The 23,093-nt window shown below is 42.3% G+C and overlaps 2 long non-coding RNA genes across 2 annotated transcripts in view; one reads left to right on the top strand and one right to left on the bottom strand.

Moving 5' to 3' along the window:
* LOC138763448 (uncharacterized) overlaps positions 1-23,093 on the bottom strand; it is a 118,355-nt gene that overhangs the window by 43,900 nt on the left and 51,362 nt on the right. The window lies entirely within an intron of this gene.
* LOC138762698 (uncharacterized) lies at positions 11,487-16,614 on the top strand. The gene is made up of 2 exons (XR_011357062.1): positions 11,487-12,379; positions 14,905-16,614. It is a non-coding gene; the product is annotated as an uncharacterized lncRNA (long non-coding RNA).

Below are 23,093 nucleotides of genomic sequence, written 5' to 3'. Positions count from 1 at the left end.
AATATTTTCCCTCCTGAGGGAATTTAGAACCAGGGGAATGCAGTTTGAGAATGTGATTGCTTCTTTCAAAAGGTGGTGAGGACGATTTTTTTTTAGAACCATAGAATACTATAGCACTAAAACAGGTCCTCCTGCCCATCCATTTTGTGAATAGTCACAAAGATTCATGAATCTTGGGAGTTATCTGCCCCAGAAACCTGTGGAGATGGAGTCATTGAAGATATTCAAGAGTGGAGTTGAAGCCAAGATCAGATCATCTAGGATTCAGCTGAATAGTGGAGCAGACTCCAGGAGTTATAGAGCTATTGAACTTGTATGTTCTCATATGATTGGAATTTTTTTATGCATTTAGAAAAACCTGAGATTCTACTTAAGTTGCAGTACAACTGGGTTCAGGTGCAGAAATAATCCTTTCAGCTCAACAAGTCCTGCAGCTAAATAGATAAATGGCTCCCACAATGCAAATCTGAAAAAAAAGGTATAACAGAGCCTCAAACTGATGGCAGCAGTGCAACAAATTACAATAGTTGTAATAACCATGTTGATTATAGCAGCCCTAGTTATGAAAGGAGATCTCAAAGGAGATCAAACAATGGAGCACATTGTCAAAGACTCTCCTCCCAATCCTCTCCAGCACATGTGGCACATGTTCAATGGATGCACTTGTTTACCATTTCTCCCCTTAGGAATAACCACATGGTGCCGAAAATTCTGACCCTGCTTATTGTCAGGTAAGGAATTAGCAAACTCCAGGGCCTTTGCATCATCTGAAAAAAATTGAGATTGATAATCACCATAAAAAAATCTTTAAAGCTGCCGGATAATGGAGGCTGATGGATACACCGTCCTTGCTGGGACTCAACGCCCCTCTCTGCAACTGGTTTCTGGACATCTTGACCAAAAGACCACAGTCAGATTGGGTTGATAGTGAAATCACGAGTCCCATCACACTGAGCACTGGCACCCTTCAGGGCTGGGACACCAGATTCTTTTCAAACAAAATCATCAAATTTGCAAATGATACAGCAGAAGGTGGACTCATTGGCAACAATAATAAAGTTGGGAAGCTCATTAATTGGTGGAAGAACAACAACCTGAGTCTCAACATTGACAAGACAAAAGAGATGATTTCTGAACTTCAGGAGCATGAAGTTTGATGACTCTCCATTACACATCAATGACTCTGTCGTGGGGAGAGTGATGAGCACAAAGTTCCTTGATGACCTATCCTGGACCCACAACACCTCCTCATTTGTCAGAAAGGTGCAGCAGCACCTACACTTTCTATGAAGATTGAGGATGGCAAGGCTATCAGGCTCCATTTTGACAACGTTTTAAAGGAACACATTTGAGAGTGTCCTATCAGGCTGCATCATTGTGTGTGGTAACTTCAAAGCATTGAATCAGAAGTCAATAGACAGGATCATTAAAACAGCTGAGAAGATCACTGTGGTCTTGCTTTCCTCTGTTGATGACATTCACTGGGAGTGTTGCTTAAATAGGGCTCAAAGAATTATTGAGGACCCTTTCCATCCAGCACACAGTATCTTTGACTCACTACCATTCGGAAGGAGATACAGGAACATCAAAATCAGGACTTCCAGGCTAGGGCATAGCTTCTCCCACAGGCTGGGTGATTGATGATCAGTAACCTGTAACCTTGGGTATCTTATAGATGAAGCAAGTAAAATATTCTTAATTATTTATATATATATATTTTTATTTATGGATAGATCTACTTATTGTGGGCTGTGTATTATGCATGTATGTGTGTTCACCGTTGTCTGGAGAACTGTTGGTTGTATGATTACAAATGGGTCTCACACTGACTGCAACAGTAGATTATTATAATTCTGCAATGGATTATAACTGATTCTCACAAAAGTATGCATATGGGGCAGGTGGCAAAGCATACATTCCTCTGAGAGTGATTGAAATTAAAGTCCTGCATACAGGTCGTATCCAGGTAACAAAGGTGTCCTGTTTTAAAAAACATTCAAAAATTAATTTTGTCTACAAGTTTATTTGTCACATTATATATATATATATATATATATATATAAGCGTATACAGAGCCGTTGTCATACCCACACTCCTGTTCGGCTCCGAATCATGGGTCCTCTACCGGCACCACCTACGGCTCCTAGAACGCTTCCACCAGCGTTGTCTCCGCTCCATCCTCAACATCCATTGGAGCGCTTACACCCCTAACGTCGAAGTACTTGAGATGGCAGAGGTCGACAGCATCGAGTCCACGCTGCTGAAGATCCAGCTGCGCTGGATGGGTCACGTCTCCAGAATGGAGGACCATCGCCTTCCCAAGATCCTGTTATATGGCGAGCTCTCCACTGGCCACCGTGACAGAGGTGCACCAAAGAAAAGGTACAAGGACTGCCTAAAGAAATCTCTTGGTGCCTGCCACATTGACCACCGCCAGTGGGCTGATAACGCCTCAAACCGTGCATCTTGGCGCCTCACAGTTTGGCGGGCAGCAACCTCCTTTGAAGAAGACCGCAGAGCCCACCTCACTGACAAAAGGCAAAGGAGGAAAAACCCAACACCCAACCCCAACCAACCAATTTTCCCTTGCAACCGCTGCAATCGTGTCTGCCTGTCCCGCATCGGACTTGTCAGCCACAAACGAGCCTGCAGCTGACGTGGACTTTTTACCCCCTCCATAAATCTTCGTCCGCGAAGCCAAGCCAAAGAAAGAAAAAAAAAACCTGGTATATTGAGAAGGGTTCTTCTGTGAGAAGTCTAATGCACTAGATATAACACTCATACAGCATGTAAGGTGTAAGAGCGCAACTTCCAGAGTATAGAGTTACAATGCACAAACATCAATCGGTACCAAACAAAAGCAGCAATGAAAGAGAAATATTAATGATATAGGAAGTGTTACAGTGCAGGGAAAGCAGAATGGAAGTTTTATTTATTGGAAGAGAGGAAGTGCTAGAAGGGAGGAAAAGTGTCCAACATATTAAAAGACTCATCTCATCTAGTCACACTCTTCTTAGATTCACGAGTGCAAGATCATGAACCTCCAGATTCAAGGACAATCTCTTTCAAGCCATTATCAGATTTCTGAATGAACCCCAAAATAGCAAGATTTCTTTGCTTCTTTGGAACTGATTTCTCTCTGTAATCCTGAACTTCTGTACTATCCTTCATAGCCCTCTGATTCCCGCCCTCCCCATCACTTATTAGCTTCTTTCTCTTCTACTCTCCCAAATGTATCCACCAGTTACCTCTGTGAGAGATAAGTAAAACTGATATAAAAATATGAAGATGAGGAAACTAGTATAGATATATGTGTAATAAATAAAGCCAGTATGAATAAGATAAGGATAGATAATAGAATGTAGGAAGTAAAGTTAGTTTGGATAAGATAAGGGTCTTCTAGCCTTAGACAGAATTAGCAAGTTCTGCATATAAGAAGGTTGTAGCCCTGAGAGTCAGGAAGGTGTGAATTAGAACAAAGGCAGGTTTGTGAATAAGGACAATAAGAACAATGACATGATAGGACACCGACAGGATACCCCCTGGTCCTCCAAGTTCACAGAAACAGCACTTAGGCAGACAGGATTGCCTCATGCCAAACTCATCCAGGAGGCAGAAGAATGTAAGGGGGAGGGTACTTCTATACTGAAATCAACTGTATAAAAGTTGGGTGAGCCCCAGGATATGTGTGTATTCCCAGGGTAAGGGGATGCACCCAACTTTGCATTGTTGTATAATAAATGTTCTTTGTTCTCAATTTTTGTCTCAAGCAAATTCTGTGAAGGTACTTCTGTTTCTCACAAATGGGGGATCGTCCGGGATCCCACTCCCTCCACTGACAGAGTGCCCGATGACGGGGATAGGTGCACCCCAGCTGATTCAGCTGGACTTACGGACGGCGGGTGACTGGTCAGTAGATGAAGCGAGTGATATCCGAGAAGAGGCATTGAGAACAAATGACGGGAGGATGTTAAGGAAGCACGCTAGGAATAGCTACTGGATCCCAGTAAGAGGAATTTTACTTACCTCTTAGTGTGGGAGGTGTGAGTAGCAAGGGAAATAGTGCTAAGGAAAGACGGGACAATCAGATAACTAACCAAAGTCCGTTAGGATTAATGCTATCTGATTAGGGTGCCGGGAAAACCCGTGGGAAAGACAAACAGACCATGGTCAGGTATTGCTGTCTGGAATGGGTTAAAAGTCCGATAAAAGGGAGTTCGGTATATTGGCCAAAGCTCGGATCCGAGGATGACTGGATGTGTCAGGCATTGAACATCTGGCTCTATCAAAACCAAAGAGATAATATTGAGAGCAGGGAATATGCAGCCTGCTGGCTCAGTGGATCGGTTGATCAACTGATTTTGAATGAAAAGGAATGTAAGGACAAGAAGGATGTCCCTTTGTCCCTGAAACACAATTCCTTTCCTCCACCTTATGCTCCTCCTATGCTGGCTCCTATCTTTCCCCTCTCTCCTATGCTCTACCCTTCTGCATCTTCCCCTCCTCCCCCACAGCTAAAGAAAGGAGAAGAAAGTAGGGATGGTATGATGACCTGTTCACAAAGTACTAAATTACCACCTCAATTGACAAGAGAGGGAGGAGACTTTGATTCAAAACAGTGTGAGACCCTCCGGGAGGGAAGGGCAGAACCCTTTGATTCATTTCCCGGAGAGCAGGAATCTAGACATTATAAAGGAGAGATGCCAGAAATTAACTGGATGAGACCTTTACGGGAAGTTCCCATGGGAGGGGGTCTCGGTTTTGTAAATGTGCCCCTGACTAGTACGGAGGTGCGTAATTTTAAGAGAGAATGCCCAATAAACAGAAAGGAAAGGTTAAGATTTTGATGCAGGCAGTCAAGGAAGTCGTAGAGGGACAGCAAGGAAAGGATAGGGGCTGTGTGCCAGCTCCTGGACATTGGGAGGAGCTCCGGAAGTGGGAGAGTAGAGACCAGAGCAGGGGCAAGGGTAGAGGGGAATTCCGGGGACGACGACTGTTCCCGGGACCTCGTGGTAATCCCAGTAGGAATTGGGAAACAGGAGCATTAGTTTGCTACCATTGTAAAAAGAGGGACATTTTAAGAGAGAATGCCCAATGCGAGCCAGGGAGACACGACCTTACGCACTGATGTGTTGGAATATAGGGATTAATTAATCATAGAAAATATGCTTTTAGAATATATGCTTCAGTTTGTATACATGAATCCAGTACTATGTAACAATTTAATATTTACCTCATGGTGAAGGGAAAGAGTAATGTAAGTAAGGGGCAGCCACAGTATGTAGCAAAGTTGGCTGATTACAGTAGGTTTAGAATTGCCTGTTCCCAAAATACAAAAGAGAGGATATGTATGAAACAATTTAGTAGGAATGTTAAGGCAAAAGGAGGTGTTGATTAGCACAAACAAAAAGAATCTGACAGAGACTGTCAGAAACAAAGAGAATGGAATCAGTAAGAAGAAGAAGCAAGACAGAAGGAGGTGTTGAGTAGAACAGAAGAATATGGCCAGATGAGAACAAAGAAATAATTAGAAATATCTGGGGTATGAATTGATACTGATCAAAACAACAGGATATTCTGACCTTGAGGATTAAGATGGGAGCTCTACACCCCAGATAACTGCAGAGCAGGAAATTACTTGTGATAAATCTTATGCAAGAAATCTAGCAAAGAAAGCCAACTTTTGTTCCTGTATGATAATGAAATCTAGCAAAGAAAGCCAACTTTTGTTCTGTATGATAATGAAATCTAGCAGAGGCAGCCAACTTTTGTTCTGTATAAGGTTGAGCTATATAAACTGTAGAGACTGGACAGTAAAGGTCAGTCTTGAGGAATAGCTCACTGTGCAGGTGACCTATGAACTAACGACTGAACCAGAGCTCTGTTAAGCTTTATTCTTATGCTGTGTAATAAACTGATTTTCCTATCACTTCATTTAACGAACACGCTGGACTCAGACGACACATAGACTAAATTAAGGGTAGGGTAAAGCCAGAGTCCGACAGATGGAAGCAGATTATGAATGGGGGGGGGGGGGTCACGGTTCTCAGTCAATACATACCGTGGGGCTGCACGGAGATCCATTGGTAAATTTAAGCATAGGACTCCACAGTGACATGATGGTATTTTTAGTAGATTCTAGGGCAGCCCGGTCTAGTATTTTACAACCACCCGAGGGTGTTAAGGTAGAGGGGACAGTGATGATTTTGGGAGTAGAAGGAAGAGATTTTACGGTCCCAGTATTAAGGGATGTAAGAATACAAATGGGAGAAAAGATAATAACAGAGGATATTTTACTAGTTCCCCAAGCTGGAGTTTGTTTGTTAGGATAAGATTTACAGGACCAATTGGCTATCGGCACCAGACCACAGGAATCAGGTATCGGGGGGTTCAATTGTATGTATTAAGCGAGGAAGATCAAGAACTAATAAATCCTGGAGTATGGGCAGAAAGAGGCAATAGAGGAGTGTTAGATATTCCTCCCCTGCAAGTTACTCTAAAAGATCCTGAGCAAGTAATTAGACGAAAGCAGTATCCAATTCCGATGGCTGGCCGAAAGGGGCTGCAGCCAGTAATTGACCAGTTGGTGAAAGATGGTATACTCGAACCTTGTATGTCACCTTTTAATACCCCAATTTTACCTGTCCAAAAACCAGACGGTACCTATCGATTAGTGCAGGACTTGAGGGAGCTGAACAAAATTATTCTCACCCGTCACCCGGTTGTACCTAATCCCTATACAATAATGGGTAAAATCGATCCCCATAGTAAATGGTTTAGTGTGATTGACCTCAAAGATGCTTTCTGGACCTGTCCATTAGCAACAGAGAGCAGAGACATGTTTGCCTTTGAATGGGAAAATCCTTTTACTGGAGGCAAGAATCAATACCGGTGGATGGTCCTTCCCCAGGGCTTTACAGAATCACCAAATTTATTCGGCCAGGTCTTAGAACAAATATTAGATGAGGCTCCTCGGAGAGAGAATTGCCAGATACAATATGTTGATGATTTGTTAATTACGAAAAAAAAGTACGAATTAGTTAAACAGTATACTGTTGAACTTTTGAATTTTCTGGAGAATAAGGGTCTCAGGGTGAGTGAATCCAAATTACAAATTGTTCAATCAGAAGTTAAATACTTCGGTCATCTGGTAAGTCAGGGAACTAGGAAAATAAGTCCAGAGAGGATACGTGGTATTCTACAGATCCCACCTCCCAAGAACTTAGGAAATTCCTTGGTTTAGTAGGATACTGTAGAATCTGGATTGAAAATTATTCTAGCCTGGTCAGATTTCTCTATGATAAACTCACGATTCTAGGGGGCGAAGCTGTTGTCTGGACAGAGGAAGAGATTAAAGATTTTAACTTGGTGAAACTGCGCCTTATTAGTGCCCCAGTGTTGGCTTTACCCAACCTAAATAAGCCATTTGACCTATATACCAATGCAAAAGGAGGTGTAGCCACCGGAGTACTAACACAAGAGAGGGTAGGCTGTAGACAGCCAGTTGCTTTTCTGTCAAAAGTTTTAGACCCTGTTTGTCGTGGTTGGCCAGAGTGTGTGCAAGCCATCGCAGCCACTGCTATTTTAGTTGAGGAAGGACGAAAGATTACGTTTGGTGCCCCGATGATAGTTCACACCCCTCACACAGTCCGCAATATTCTCTTACAACGTGCTGGAAGGTGGCTCACAGACTCTAGAATTTTAAAATATGAAGCGATCCTAATGGGTAGGGATGATTTGACCCTGATTATGAATAAAGAACACAATCCAGCAGCTTTCTTGGTTTCTCCAAATTCTGACAATACCATAAATGAGTTTAAAGCATGTATGTTTAGAGGTAATAGATTTACAGACCAAAATTAAAGAGGATTTAAGCGATGAGCCTTTACAGGAGGGTGAAAGGTGGTTTATTGATGGATCTTCCCGTTGCATTGATGGCACTCGCTATAGAGGGTATAGTGTAGTGGATGGGAAAGAAGGAGTGGTGATTGAAGCCGGTAGCCTTCCTGGTCATTGGTCAGCACAATCTTGTGAATTGTATGCCCTCTGTAGAGCTCTCCAGGGTCTAGAGAACAAGGTGGGCAAGATCTACACAGACTCAAAGTACGCTTTTGGTATAGTGCACACCTTTGGGAAGATCTGGAAAGAGCGGGGAATGATAACTGGAAAAGGACAAAAGTTGATCCATGAAAACTTAATTGTCAAATCTCAAGATGCTCTTACATTACCTGAGGAAATAGCTGTAGTTCATGTACGAAGCCATCAAAGTGGTGACAGTCCTGAAGCATAGGGGAACACACAGGCAGATGCAGCTGCCAAACAGGCTGCGCTCACGGAGAAAATAGACATGCAGCTGTTACTCCCCACCCCTGGAGTATCCTATTCATTCTATTAAACCTGGTGATTGGGTATATGTAAAAGCATGGCAAGACCACCAACTAAAACCTGTCTGGGATGGCCCCTTTTGTGTACTTTTGATTACAGACACTGCCGTGCGAACGAAAGGGATGGAGCCACATCCAATGAATTAAACGAGCTGCTGAACCACAGACTAACGACATTGATAATCTGCCCTCCACCTGGCATGCAGTCCTTCATCCTTCTGATCTGAAAGTTACACTACGCCAGGAAAAAGTGCTGTAATGTTGTTTTTACCATTTGCTGTTTAGTTTACTTGTTGGTTCCCAAATTTTGGGAAATCACCAAATTGCTCACAATGTATTAAGTCCTCCTGGAATTGGGGCAGCAGAGGTGACAATTATTTACCTTTAGAATATAGACAGGGCACAGATATAAAGTATAGTCATAGTGGGGTATGGGTTAATATAGGATCCCAACATGGACCAGGGGAACAGAACGGCTCTAGAGGAGTAGATTTGATTTGTATTTTGGCCTCTACAGGTATTAAAAAGAGGAGTTTTAAAGGGATAGCACAAAGAAGATGGTGGGACAATGACAGACAGAATGTTAGTCAGGATTGTACATGTGGCAGAGATACATATGCTAATGTTCACAGACAGGCTGCAACTCACAGGTTCAGTGATACTTATGCTAATATTCGCAGACAAGCTGCAACTCACAGGTTAAGTGACAAGAAACACCCCTCCCCAACTTGGTCTCCTGTAAATCATCCTTTGGGTCACACAGACATTTGGAACGTTAAGAACCACCACTGTAAGGGGAGTTCCAGTTGGAAACGACGTAAGCTGCTCCAGAACACCACAGCTGCTTGGCATTTAAATCGTTTAATCAGACTCCAGCCTTGGAGATCATCACTGAACAGACAGTGATGGCCCTAAATTTATAGGCTGAAGAAAGATGACAGATACGAGCCACAGTTCAGCAAAACTGCCTGGCTCTCGATTACTCGTTGGCTGCTGAAGGCAGCGTTTGTGAAAGACTGGTTAATTACAATGCTCACAACGGTCAGGCGATTAAAGACACTTCTTCAGGAGTTCAAAAATCTTCCCATGCTCAGGTTCAGACTTGGCAAACTTGGTCCGGTGTGGGATGGACTATACTTTTTATTGGTAACTGGAGTCTGATACCCACAGCCCTTATAGCAGCTGGACTCGCTATTCTGGCCATTATGGTGCTCCCCTGCCTAAAGACTTGTGTGCAGTATTTAATTCAACGGACCCCTCGTCAGAACACTATAACCCAAAGGATGTATGTTTCCCTAATTCTGTCTGATGATGCTGAGACTGCAGTTCGTTTACTGACCAGCTGGGAAAAAGACCAAGTTTACAAGTAATACATTCCAGTTGAGAAGTCACGAAGCGTAGCTAAAAGAAAAGTGAGGATTGTGAGAGATAAGTAAAACTGATATGAAAATATGAAGATGAGGAAACTAGTATGGATATATGTGTAATAAATAAAGCCAGTATGAATAAGATAAGGATAGATAATAGAATGTAGGAAGTAAAGTTAGTTTGGATAAGATAAGGGTCTTCTAGCCTTAGACAGAATTAACAAGTTCTGCATATAAGAAGGTTGTAGCCCTGAGAGTCGGGAAGGTGTGAATTAGAACAAAGGCAGGTTTGTGAATAAGGACAATAAGGACAATGACATGATGGGACACCGACAGGATACCCCCTGGTCCTCCAAGTTCACAGAAACAGCACTTAGGCAGACAGGATTGCCTCATGCCAAACTCATCCAGGAGGCAGAAGAATGTAAGGGGGAGGGTACTTCTATACTGAAATCAACTGTATAAAAGTTGGGTGAGCCCCAAGATATGTGTGTATTCCCAGGGTAAGGGGAAGCACCCAACTTGCATTGTTGTATAATAAATGTTCTTTGTTCTCAATTTTTGTCTCAAGCAAATTCTGTGAAGGTACTTCTGTTTCTCACACCTCTTACCTGTTACTCTGTGCTCTTTACTCTCCCCTCACCTCCTCCCCCCCCCCCACCTTTTTATTCAGGTGTATACCATTTTTTTGCAGATTCCCGATGAAGGGTCCAGGCTCAAAATGTTGGATTTTACTTTACTTCCCATGGATGCTGCATGACCTGCTGAGTTCTCCAGCATGTTTATGTATTGCGCATGTTCCCAGCATTTTCTTGTTTAACATCTGTACTGTTCCTTACTTGTTGTACTATGTATGATATGTCAAACTGGTCTGCTCGCAAAACAAACTCTATCACTGACTCTTGGTGCATGTGATAATGAACCTGAACTTGAATGAAGAGCTCACAGGATTTCACCGTGCTTCACTGGCATAAAACATGAGAAATGGTTAGCTAAGAAAATGGACAGAGAGCGGGGGGGGGGGGGGGCAACTGATTCTGATATTTATAACAACAAACATTGAGACAAAGTTCAAAGTTCAGATTGATTTTCATAGTACATACATGACATCACACACAACCCTGAGATTCTTTATTCCTGTGGGCCAGGCAGAATTTCTACGTATTGGTTGTGCAAAAAAAAAAACAGTACTCAAGAAAAGATATGTATACAAAAGAAAAAAATTAAACCTACTGATTACAATACAGAAAAAAAACTCAGTAATAGGTAATGTGCAAAGTAAGAATCCTTAGACTCTGATTGAGTTTAATATTATTATGGGAGCTTGTTGTACATAGGGTGTCCATAAATTGGGCATTGTTAACCCAGGAATGGCCTGTACTCTGCTGGCCTCACTGATAATAACTGCTTCTCACTGACAGTGACTTTTGTCTGTGGAATGCTGCTTGCTGTGAGCTCACAGGCAGTGGGCGTGGGTATCTGTATAGTCAGTGAACATGTTTGGACTTGTCTGCTTCTGATCTCAAAGCTTGCGCTGTCTGGAGCCACATCTTGCCTATTCTTGCCGTTTACCCTGCATTCTGAAGTTACATTGGCAGATCCCAGCTGCTGACTGGGAATTGAAGGGTAATCTGAAAATTGCTGCTTTCAGGAAAAATAACAGCATTAAAGTGTGTATATTGTTGTTTTAATATTTATTAATCTTTAATAATATTAATGATTTGGACATTAAAGATTGATTGATAGTTTATTTTCACATATACAAAGATGCAGTGATGGAGCTTGCTTTGAAAGCAGGCCAGTTTGACATCTCATATACTATATAGTTCAACAATTGAGATGGTACAAAGGGAGATCAAAAGATACAGAGTGTGAGAGATAATAGAATATAGGAAGTAAAGCTAGTATGAATGAAATAAGGAATACTGGACTGGACTAAAGGAAGTTAAGTAAGTGCTGAGTAGGGATGAATTCCGATAAGAGTGTGAGGAAGGGTTACGCAAGTATAATAGAATAAGGGTCTTATAGTGATAGAAAGAATTAGCAAGTTCTGCATATAGAATAGTAAGTCCTGGGGGGGTTGAGATGTGTGAATAAGGACAAAGGTAGATTCATGAATAAGGACAATGACATGATGGGACCCAGACAGGATACCCCATGGTCTTTCAAGTTTTTACAGAAACTGCAGGTAGGCAGACAGAATTACCAAATGCCAAACCAATCCAGGAGGCAGAAGAATGTTAGGAGGGGGAGGGTACCTCTACACTGAAATGAACTGTATAAAAGTTGGGTGAGCCCCAGTATGTGTGTGTGTATTCCCATGGTAAGGGGAAGCACCCAACTTTGCATTGTTGTACAATAAATGTTCTTTGTTCTCAATTTTTGTCTCGAGCAAAATCTGTGAAGGTACTTCTGTTTCTCACAAATGGGATCTCGTCCGGGATCCCACTCCCTCCACTGACAGAGTGCCCGACGACGGGGGTAGATGCACCCCGGCTGATTCAGTTGGACTCCCGGATGACAGGTGACTGGTCAGTGGACGAAGCGAGTGATATCCGAGAAGAGGCATTGAGAACAAACGACGGGAGAACGTTAAGGAAGCGCGCTAGGAATAGCTACTGGATCCCAGTAAGAGGAATTTATTTACCTGCTAGTATGGGAGGAGTAAGTAGCAAGGGAAACAGTCCTGAAGAAGGACGGGAAGATCAGATACCTAAACATAGTCCGTTAGGATTAATGTTATCTGATTGGGGTGTGGGGAAAACCCATGGGAAGTATAAGCAGACCATGGTCAGGTATTGTTGTCAGGAATGGGTTAAGAATCCGATAAAAGGGAGTTCAATATATTTGCCAAAGTTCGGATCCGACGAGGATTGGATGTGTCAGTCATTGAACATCTGGCTCTACCAAAATCAAGGAGACAATACCGGGAATAGGGAATATGCAGCCTGTTGGCTTAGTGAATCATTTAATCAGATGATATTGGACGAGAAGAAAGATACAAATAAGAAGGATGAGGAACCTTCTGCCCCCGAAGTAAAGGGATGGGATGTGTTACATTCCCTTCCTCCACCTCATGTTTCCCCTGTGCCGGCTCCCATCCCCTCCCTCTCCCCTACGCTTTACCCTTCTTCACCTTCCCCTCCCCTTCCACAGTTACAGAAAGAAGGAGAAAGTAGGAGTGCACAATTACCGCCTCAATTGACATGAGGACTTGAAGGGCCTGTTTCCGTGCTGTAAACGGTTATATGGTTATGGTTATATGGTTATGGAGAGGGAGGAGACTTTGATTGTGAAGGTCATTCAGAAGAACAGTATGAGACCTTTCGGGAGGAAAGGGCAGGACTCTTTGATTTGTCTCCCAAAGGGCAGGAACTTAACCATCATAGAGGAGGAGATAAGCCAGAAACTAACTGGATGAGACCTTTACGAGAGGTTCCCTTGGGAGGGGATGCAGGGGGTCTCGGATTTGTAAATGTGCCTTTGACTAGTACTGAGGTGCGCAATTTTAAGAAGGAAATGACCTCTCTGATAGAAGACCCTCAGGGATGTGCAGAACAATTAGATCAATTTTTGGGACCTAATATATATACCTGGGATGAATTAATGTCTATCTTTAAGACTCTATTTACTTTGGATGAGCGTGGAATGATCCGCCAGGCAGGGATAGGCAACACCAGGGGGGGGCCAGAGGCGATACCTGGAGAAGCTAAATTTCCCCTGGTAAACCCAAATTGGGATAAGACTACTAATGATGGTTGCACGCGAATGGATGAGTACAGGGTTAATCTAGTAAAAGGAATGAAGGAGTCTGTTCCAAAAGGACAGAACTTTAAGAAAGCATTTGAGGTTCCCCAAGGTCCCGAGGAGACCCCCTCTGCATTTTTGACTAGATTACGTGCGGCCATACAGCAATATGGGGGGTTGGATATAGAATCCCCAGCAGGTGAACAGTTGGTATTGACGGGCTCTGTTACTAATTCAGCCCCAGATATCAGGAAGAAATTACAAAAGACAGAGAATTGGCATGAACAAGGAATAACACAGCTTTTACAGATCGCACAAAGGGCATACGTCCAGAGGTCTGAAGATAAACAGAAAGGAAAGGCTAAGATTTTGATGCAGGCAGTCAAGGAAGTTGTGGAGGGACAGCAGGGAAATGTTAGGAGCTGTGTGCCAGCTCCTGGACGTTGGGAGGAGCACCAGGAGTGGGGAAGTAGAGACCAGAGCCGAGGCAAGGGTAGAGGAGAATTCCGGGGACGACGACCATTCCCAGGACCTCGTGGAGACCCTGGTAGAAATTGGGAAACAGGAGCATTAGTTTGCTATTATTGTAAAAAGGAGGGACACTTTAAGAGGGAATGCCGAATGCGAGCCAGGGAGACGCGATCTTATGCATTGATGAAGGCAGATTATGAATGGGGGGGGTCACGGTTCTCAGTCAATACACACCGTGGGGCTGCACCATTGGTAAATTTAAGCATAGGACCTCACGGTGACGAGATGACTTTTCTAGTAGATTCTGGGGCAGCCCGGTCTAGTATTTTACAATGGCCCGAGGGTGTTAAAACAGAAGGGACAGTGATGATTTTGGGAGTGGGAGGAAGAGATTTTATGGTCCCTATACTAAAGAATGTAAGGATACAAATGGGAGAAAAGATAATAACAGAGGATATTTTACTAGTTCCCCAAGCTGGAGTTTGCTTGGTGGGACGGGATTTACAGGACCAATTGGCTATCGGTACCAGACCACAGGGATCAGGTATCAGGGTTCTAACAGAGGAGGATCGGGAACTAATAAATCCTAGAGTATGGGATTAAATGCTTACTCTAAGCTTTAATCAGGACTCGCACAGCTCCTCGTAAGGACCTTGCTGTCTCACCATATGAAATGATGTTTGGTCTTCCTTACATGGGATTCCACACTGATACCCCTACCCCTGAGGCTAATGACCAGTACATATATAAATATTTACAGGGACTTTCTACTTCTCTGTATGACTTAAGACAGAAGGGTTTATCAGCTCAAACCCCACCCCTGGACTATCCTATTCATTCTGTTAAACCTGGTGATTGGGTATATGTAAAAGCGGGGCAAGACCATAAACTAAAACCGATATGGGACGGCCCTTATTGTGTACTTCTGATTACAGACACTGCAGTGCGAACAAAAGAAAAAGGGTGGACTCACATACAACGCATTAAACAAGCTAATCCACGAACTAAAGACGTTGATAATATACCCTCCACCTGGTGTGCAGTCTCGCATCCTTCTGGTCTGAAAGTTAGGCTACGCCGGGAAAAAGTGCTGTAATGTTATTTTTATTATTTGCTGTATTGTTTTTCTGCTGATTCCCAGTTTTTGGGAAACCACCCAATTGTACACAATGTATTAAGTCCTCCTGGAATAGGGGCAGCAGAGGTGATAATTACTTTAAGAAATGGACAAGTTTACCTTTAGAATGCAGACAGGGCACACGTATAGAGTGTATTCATAGTGGGGTACCTTATTTAGTATGGTTTAATTTAGGATCCCAACATGGACCAGGGAAACAGAACTGCCCTAGGGGAGTGGATTGGGTTTGCGTCCCGGCCTCTACCTATATTAAAGAGGTGAGTGCTAAAAATATGGTACAAAGAAGATGGTGGGAAAATGATAGGCAGAACATTAGTCAGGGCTATACCTGGAGTAGGGATAAAGGGGGTATATGTGCTAATGCTCGCAGACAAGCTGCTACTCACAGGTTAGGTAACAATAAATGCTCCCCCCACCAACTTGGCATCTTGTAAATCATCCTTTGGGTCTCGAATACATTCAGAAGGCTAAAGGCCATCACTATAGGGGGGATTCCAGTTGTAAACGGCTCAAGCTGCTCCAGAGTACCACAGCTGTTTGGCATTTAAACCGTTTAATCAGACTCCAGGCAGTTTTGGAGATTATCACCAAACAGACAGCGACGGCCTTGGATTTATGGGCTGAAGAACAACGACAGATACGAGCTACAGCTTATCAAAACCGCCTGGTTCTCGATTACTTGTTGGCTACTGAGGGCGGCGTTTGTGGAAGATCGAATGATGACAACGGTCACAATGGTCAGGCGGTTGAATTTTTTACTGGTGACTTATAGCAGTTGGACTCATTATTTTAGCCATCATGATACTTCCCTGCCTAATGACTTGTGTGCAGTGTTTAATTCAACGGACCCTTCGTCAGATCACTACAATCCAAAGGATGTATGTTTCCCAAGCTCCGTCTGATGATGCTGAGATTGCAGTTCGTTTACTGACTCGCTGGGAAAAAGACCAAGCTTCCAGTTGAGAATTTACTAAGTGTAGCTAAAGAAAAAGTGTGGATTGTGAGAGATAATAGAGTATAGGAAGTAAAGCTAGTATGAATGAAATAAGGAATACTGGACTGGACTAGAGGAAATTAAGTAAGTGCTGAGTAGGGATGAATTCCGATAAGAGTGTGAGGAAGGGTTACACAAGTATAATAGAATAAGGGTCTTATAGTGATAGAAAGAATTAGCAAGTTCTGCATATAGATTTTAGTAAGTCCTGGGGGTTGAGATGTGTGAATAAGAACAAAGGCAGATTCATGAATAAGGACAATGACATGATGGGACCCAGACAGATACCCCATGGTCTTTCAAGTTTTTACAGAAACTGCAGGTAGGCAGACAGAATTACCAAATGCCAAACCAATCCAGGAGGCAGAAGAATGTTAGTGGGGGGAGGGTACCTCTACACTGAAATGAACTGTATAAAAGTTGGGTGAGCCCCAGTATGTGTGTGTGTATTCCCATGGTAAGGGGAAGCACCCAACTTTGCACTGTTGTACAATAAATGTTCTTTGTTCTCAATTTTTGTCTCGAGCGAAATCTGTGAAGGTACTTCTGTTTCTCACACAGAGCAAAGGCAAGGCATAGGATATCAGGGGACTACATGCATGGATGCATTGAGCAGATAATGCAGAATTCCAGGGACTGGGCACTTGGAGGTAGAGGGTCATATGGTTAAAACTTCAGGAATTCTACAACCCTATCCATCACCACCTTCATTTTCCTGGAGACTCACTGCAGACTGCTGATACTGGAATAAGAGGCAAAACACTGCTGGAGGAACACAGTGGGTAGAGTGACATCAGTGAGGGAAAAGGAATGTGGTGGAGCATGGTATTGCAGGCACGTGCCCCACTAAGCTGGGCAGGCTGGTCCGACTGCTGAACCGGTAGCCCCTCCCCTTAAGACCCCTAATAAAGGCCATGAGCCATAGTCTCTTCCCTCATACCTGACCTTGGACTTGAGCCAGCAGCATGCTGAGGCATGCTTGGATCTTTAGATCAATAAAGCCTTTGACCCTTACTTCGTGTCTGTAAGTGGTCATTGATTGCGCTACAAGGAACTTTTGAAAATTCAAGCTGAAACCCTTCATTGACATCAGCATAAAAATAAAAACTAAAAAATGTTGGCATTTTTTCATCCTTTGATGAAGAGCTCATACCTGAAATGCCAGTTATGTATCTCTACCTTTGCTATATAAAGAAGACTGTTTGACCTGCTGAGCTTCTCCAGCATTTTATGTTTTTACTTCAACCACAGTGTCTACGGATTTTTGTGATTTACGACCCGCTGAGTTTCTCCATTTGACTGTGATTACCTAAAACCACATTCAGCAGATCCTTTCTTTTAACTGATAGGGCACTGGTTTATGGAGTTATCAGGAGGGAGAGTGGGAGGGAAGCTTGGAATGGATGTATCGTAGCCTGATGGTAATCAAACTGCCAGTGACAAAAGCTACCTTTGCCCATTATGCTAATGAGCATGATGACAAGGAAAGCTCTGGGTTGGTGTTTGTCTGATTCAGGGATTGGTTAGGAGGTTGCCTCCATCCCAACCCTCTAGCACTGGCTGTCACAGCTCAAACCCAAGGTGACTTTGCTTCATTGGTGAACCTCTCACTCTCTAACCACCCACTCTGCCACTTTCAGACTGGACTGGACCATTTGCTTAGTCTGCCATCTGTCTATCATATTTGGGCTGTAAGTGCACATTGTGTGACTATTTTGCACACTGACAGTGCATTGGAAACGCATTACTCATCCTTTGCTCCCTGATGTAGAAATGAAATGCAAAATACATGAACGCTTGGGAATTTTTCACATGGAGATAAAAACCCATTGACCAGATGTCCATTCCACACATTGGAGCTCAGTGAATTGGGAGCTCTCTGGATAGTCAACTATGGTGAGAGAGTATCATTTCAAGTTCATTGTCACTGTTGTAAGATGCTGTGAAGAAACTGCTCTTGAAGCTGATGGTATATGATATTATATGATGTTAATCTTGCTCCTGATGGGAGTATGGGGGTGGGGTGGGGGTGTGAAAAATGAATCTTTTAATATGTTGGTTGCTTTGCACAGGTGTCGGAAGTTGATAGATGGAGTTGATAGAGGTGTGCGATGGTCCAAGCCACTTCTGGACCTGTTCTTGCCTTTACCTAGTGACCACCAAGGTTGCAACCTGCACCCCTCATCCACCTCCATCTTACTCGTTCCATTACTGAGATTCAATGTGGCATGTGGTTAAGATAGCCAGGACAGGGTCTGTGTAATGGATTTTAGGCAGGACTTTGAACTATATTGGCAAAGCTGGATCCGAATAATATCTGCTGGAAACCAACAATAGATTGCTGGAAAAAACTACATCTCAAGAAAACAGGCTCTATCCTCAGGGATCTTCACCACCCAGCCCATGCCCTCCTCACACTGTTGCCATCAGGAAGGAGGTACAGAAACTTGAAGATGAACACCAAATGGTACAAAAACAGCTTCTTCCCTGTGACATTAGATTTCTGAATGGACAATGAATCACAAATACTACCTCACTTTCTCTTCTTTTTGCCCTAATTTCTTTATTTTAAGAAACGTAATTTATAGCAATATTTCCACCTGTGACGCTGCTGCTAAACAATTAATTTTGTGACATGTTCATGACAATTAATTCTGATTCTGAAAATGACCAAAATGTGACCTCAGTCACAGATTCCCATCAACCCAAGGGTAGACACTTCACTCTTTTGCTTATCATCTCTTCATCCATTACTGCATCAAATATATTCAGACTCTGCCAGCAGAGACTTCCAAAGAATCATGACGTCTGAGAGAAAAGATTTACCTTCATCTCGAACTTAAATGTGTGGGACCTTATTTTTAAACAGCAATTCCTAGCCTTAGATTCTCCCACAGGAGAAAATGTTCTTCTCAATATCCTCCCTGTCCCATGACCCTTCTGAGGAAGGAATGGGGAAAGAGAGAGAAAAGGATGGAGAGAGAAGTGGGGAGGGGGAGAGAGCGAGAGAGAGAAGAAATAAAGAGGTGGTGAGAGGGAGTGGGAGAATGGGATGGGGAGGGAGGGAGGAGAATGAATAGAGTTGAAAGATAAGGAGGGGAGGGGAGAGCAAAGGGAAGAGGGAGGGAGAAAGTGGAGAGGGGTTTATTTTCTTATACAAAATACAGTTGCAATAGAATTCTTGTTTGCTACAGCTGCATGGATACGTAAAATACACAACTACTAAAAGTATGAATTAAATTAACAAATACACCACAAAAGAAAAATCCAATAAATATAAAAGGATAAATAGTTGCAGAAGACCAAAATGCTATTCCAAAATGCAGACAGATTTTTGATGAGCTTGGAGTGGTGCTATGGTTAGGATAGTACAAGGAGTACAACCTGACAGCTATTATAGTGGTCATGTTTAAAATAGGATCTTGCATATGTTCCTCAAGTCTTAACTCCAATAGATACGATCCTAGCTGAACACATCTTTCACCAGAAAAAATTCCACCCATGCATGCTGTTAGTCCAGTAAGTCATCTCTATGTAGGTCCATTAAATAAGGAGTCCAATCGTGTTCTAAATACTCCTCGCACTTTGTATTGTTGCAATCAATCCTCTCACAATAAACAAAGTTCTGTAAACTTTCCTAATAACTCTCTGTACTGGTGTGCTAACCTCCATGAATTGTGCACTAGGATACGAAGAATTCTGCATTTCAGAGTTCTAATCTTTCACCATTTAAATAATATACATCTTTACTCTATCTGTCAAAATTAACAATTTTGCATTTCTCACTGCACAATCCATTTGCCAGATTCTCATCTACACACTTAATCCATCCATATTCTTTTGTAGTGTCCTTCAGAACTTACTGTCTCACATCCCAATTGTGCATCAACAAATTTGGTGCATTCAGAGAGGAAGAATATAAAACAATCATTATTACAAGAGAAAAAGTTTGTGTCAGGTAAACTAATGGGATTAAACATAGTCCCTTGCATCAAAGGAACTGAGAAAGATATTCTGCAAAAAAATGGAGACATATTTTATGATATCGTACAAACTTCTGAAAAACAGATTGGAAAATCTCAAATATAATCTCAAGACAACAAGGAGGCAGAACATTATTGACCAGTTTGCCTGAGATCTGAAGAATATATGAGAGAAACTCAACAGTTTGCATAGCATCCAGAGGAAGTAAAATGCAGTTAATGTTTTAGAACTAATATCTTCATCAGGAAGAAGGAAAACCATGTAGATGTGTGAATAAAATGTTGGGGGTGAGGTAGGGGAGGAGAGGAGAGAGAAAGGGGAAGGGGCTTTTTAGAAGCGTGGCATTTTTATGAAGTGCCAGACATGGCAACTCGAATCTCAAATGGACTTGGCCCATTCATTCCCCTCTTCATTTCATCTCACTTCATTAGATTCTGAACAGTATGGAGGAACCAAGAAATCTTGGGATCCAGGTCCATAGATCCCTCAAGGTGGCCATGCAGTTTGATAGGGTAGTTAAGTTGTATGATTGACCAACTCAAAATCGAATTTTTATCTTTTACTTCATTGATAGCCAGACCTGAAATTTTGATTGGAAACATAACATTCCACCTGCACATGCACAATGGTTCAATTATATTATGTCTTGTTTCAGTTAGAAAAAATTAGATATGCCATTAAACATTCAAATACTAATTTCATAAAGAAATGGGGCCCTTTTATAGATCATAATCTAAAGTTTTAGGGTTATCTTACCCTTTGATATGCTGTCTACTTCCGTTGCCATCACTTGATATCTACGCATTAGTATTTTTTCCAACCTTAGAGTGTGATAGGGGCTTTGAATTATGGGGTTTTGTTTGTTTTTCTTACAATTTGTATTCCTTACATAATTGTACTGTTTAATTTCTGTACTATTGTAAACCTCAAAAAATATCTTAAAAAGAAAGAAGAAGGTCTATTGTATGTTGGCCATCATTAGTCAGGTAATTAAGTTCAAGAACCGTGAGGTAATGCTGCAGCTCTATTAAACATAGCTTGACCATACTTGGAATATTGCGTTTAGTTCTGGTTGCCTCATTACAGGAAGTATGAGAAAGCTTTAGAGAGGGTTGTGACAGATTATGTTGTGTTTGTATTGTATATAGATATGTTTTTGGGAGATAAACTGGGGAAAGTTTTTAGTGTAGATCACATACAAACACTTTTAAACAAATCTTATTTAAAATACTGGAGCTCTGCTCATGCTAGAGAGGCCGGCACCAAAAGCCTTTGCAAAAGCTTTGAAGAGTGCCCAAGAGACCACTAATGGATTGTTGTTTACAAAAAGGCAACAGATGAAAGAACTTGTCAGCACCACAGGCTATCTGGAGTGGAACTTGCTGATCTAAGAGGGACGTGTGGTTTTGCAAGCAGAAAGAGTAGAATAGGCTTTCTCTCTGAAAGAAAGAGAGAGAGAGATCAGTTCTGTGGTGCTACAGTCAGCAGCAGCAGCTGGGACTGGAACAGGACAAGCTGGCAAGCTTGTGGAAAACCTCCATTTGGAAGACGAGTTGTGAGTGCTTAGTTCAGCCTGGTCAAAGCCCTTGTGGTTCATACAAGAGGAGAGGACTGGCTGCCTAATGTTTCACTTGAAATAAGAGAAGCAAAAACAAATTCTGCGGTGACCTGAAAGAAAGGTTATCATCTAGCAAACCCTGATGGGGCAAGTTTCTTCGACAAGACACTGAAGTGGCTGGTTACAAAGAATCAGTTGTGGGTGTCCAGTGAACAACAATTCTCTCTCTGAAAACCAACAAGAACCTTCCTGAGAGGTAACCATTTAATTTTCAAGCACCAAAGCCTGGTGAACTTCATAAATGATTAATTCTGTGCACAGTATAAGAATTGCCTGCAGCCAGTAAACTTGGAGGAATGAGAAGTGAGATTGGACTATGAATCAAAGAACTTTTCAGAACTTACGTACATATTAAGTACATATGCACTTAAAATTAGAAGGGGGTTAAGTTAGGTTAGTTAAGTTAATAATGATAAGTTAAAGTGTGATACTGTTTCCATGTTTAAAGATAATTAAAAGCACCATTTGTTTAAATAACCATATGTCTAAGTGATATCTATTACAGCTAGGTCCTCTGGGCTCGTAACAGGGTGCAGAGAAGATTTACCAGGATGTTGCCTGGCTTGGAGAACATGTCATATGAACCAAGGTTGTCAGAACTCAGACTTTTCTCTCTGGACCAATGAAGAATGAGAGGAGACTTAATAGAGGTGAAGATTATGAGGGGCTTAGATAGGGTGGACAGCTAATACCTTTATCCTGGGGCAACAATAACAAATATTAGAGCACATTGGTTGCAGGTGAGTAAAGGAATGTTTAAGGAGATGCTTGAGGTAATTTCTTTACTCAGAGAATGGTGGATGCCTGGAATGCATTGCCTGGGGTGGTGGTGGAGGATAGTACAATAAGGGAATTCATTCAAAAGTCTCTTAGATAGGCAGGTGAATGTAAAAAACAAATAGAGGGTTATTGGTGTGAGGTAGGGAAAAATTAGATTGCTGTGGGATAAGTTTCCATTGGTCAGCTGAAGAGCCAGTACTGTGTGGCAATCAAGTACCAAATCCAGATATGGATTTTCCTTTTCCCCATGAAGTCGTATTTTTTCTGCATTGGCTAAAGTAGTTGTTCCCATCTTGCTATGAAACCCTTCCCCTACAGGAGTCCTACAAGACTCCTACCTTTTGTCCTGTACACTCCTACTCTACCCTCATTCTTCCCACTCTTTCTGTTCTTCTACTTCTCTTTTCTTTCCCTTCATTTCCTTGACCAGGGCATTCTGATACTGCCTCTTCTCTCCCTCATATCTTGCTTTCTCCTATTCATTCCCCAAAGGCAAGGAGTTCTGAATGCAGATCAGAGCATCACGCAAACCAACATATCTTCCATTGATTCTATCTATATATCATGCTGTCACAGGAGAGCTTCCAACATATTAAAGGACTTATCCCAC

This window comes from Narcine bancroftii, chromosome 5, assembly GCF_036971445.1.
Source record: "Narcine bancroftii isolate sNarBan1 chromosome 5, sNarBan1.hap1, whole genome shotgun sequence".
In the NCBI taxonomy this organism is placed as follows: domain Eukaryota; kingdom Metazoa; phylum Chordata; class Chondrichthyes; order Torpediniformes; family Narcinidae; genus Narcine; species Narcine bancroftii.
This window is presented reverse-complemented; position numbering and strand designations above follow the sequence as displayed.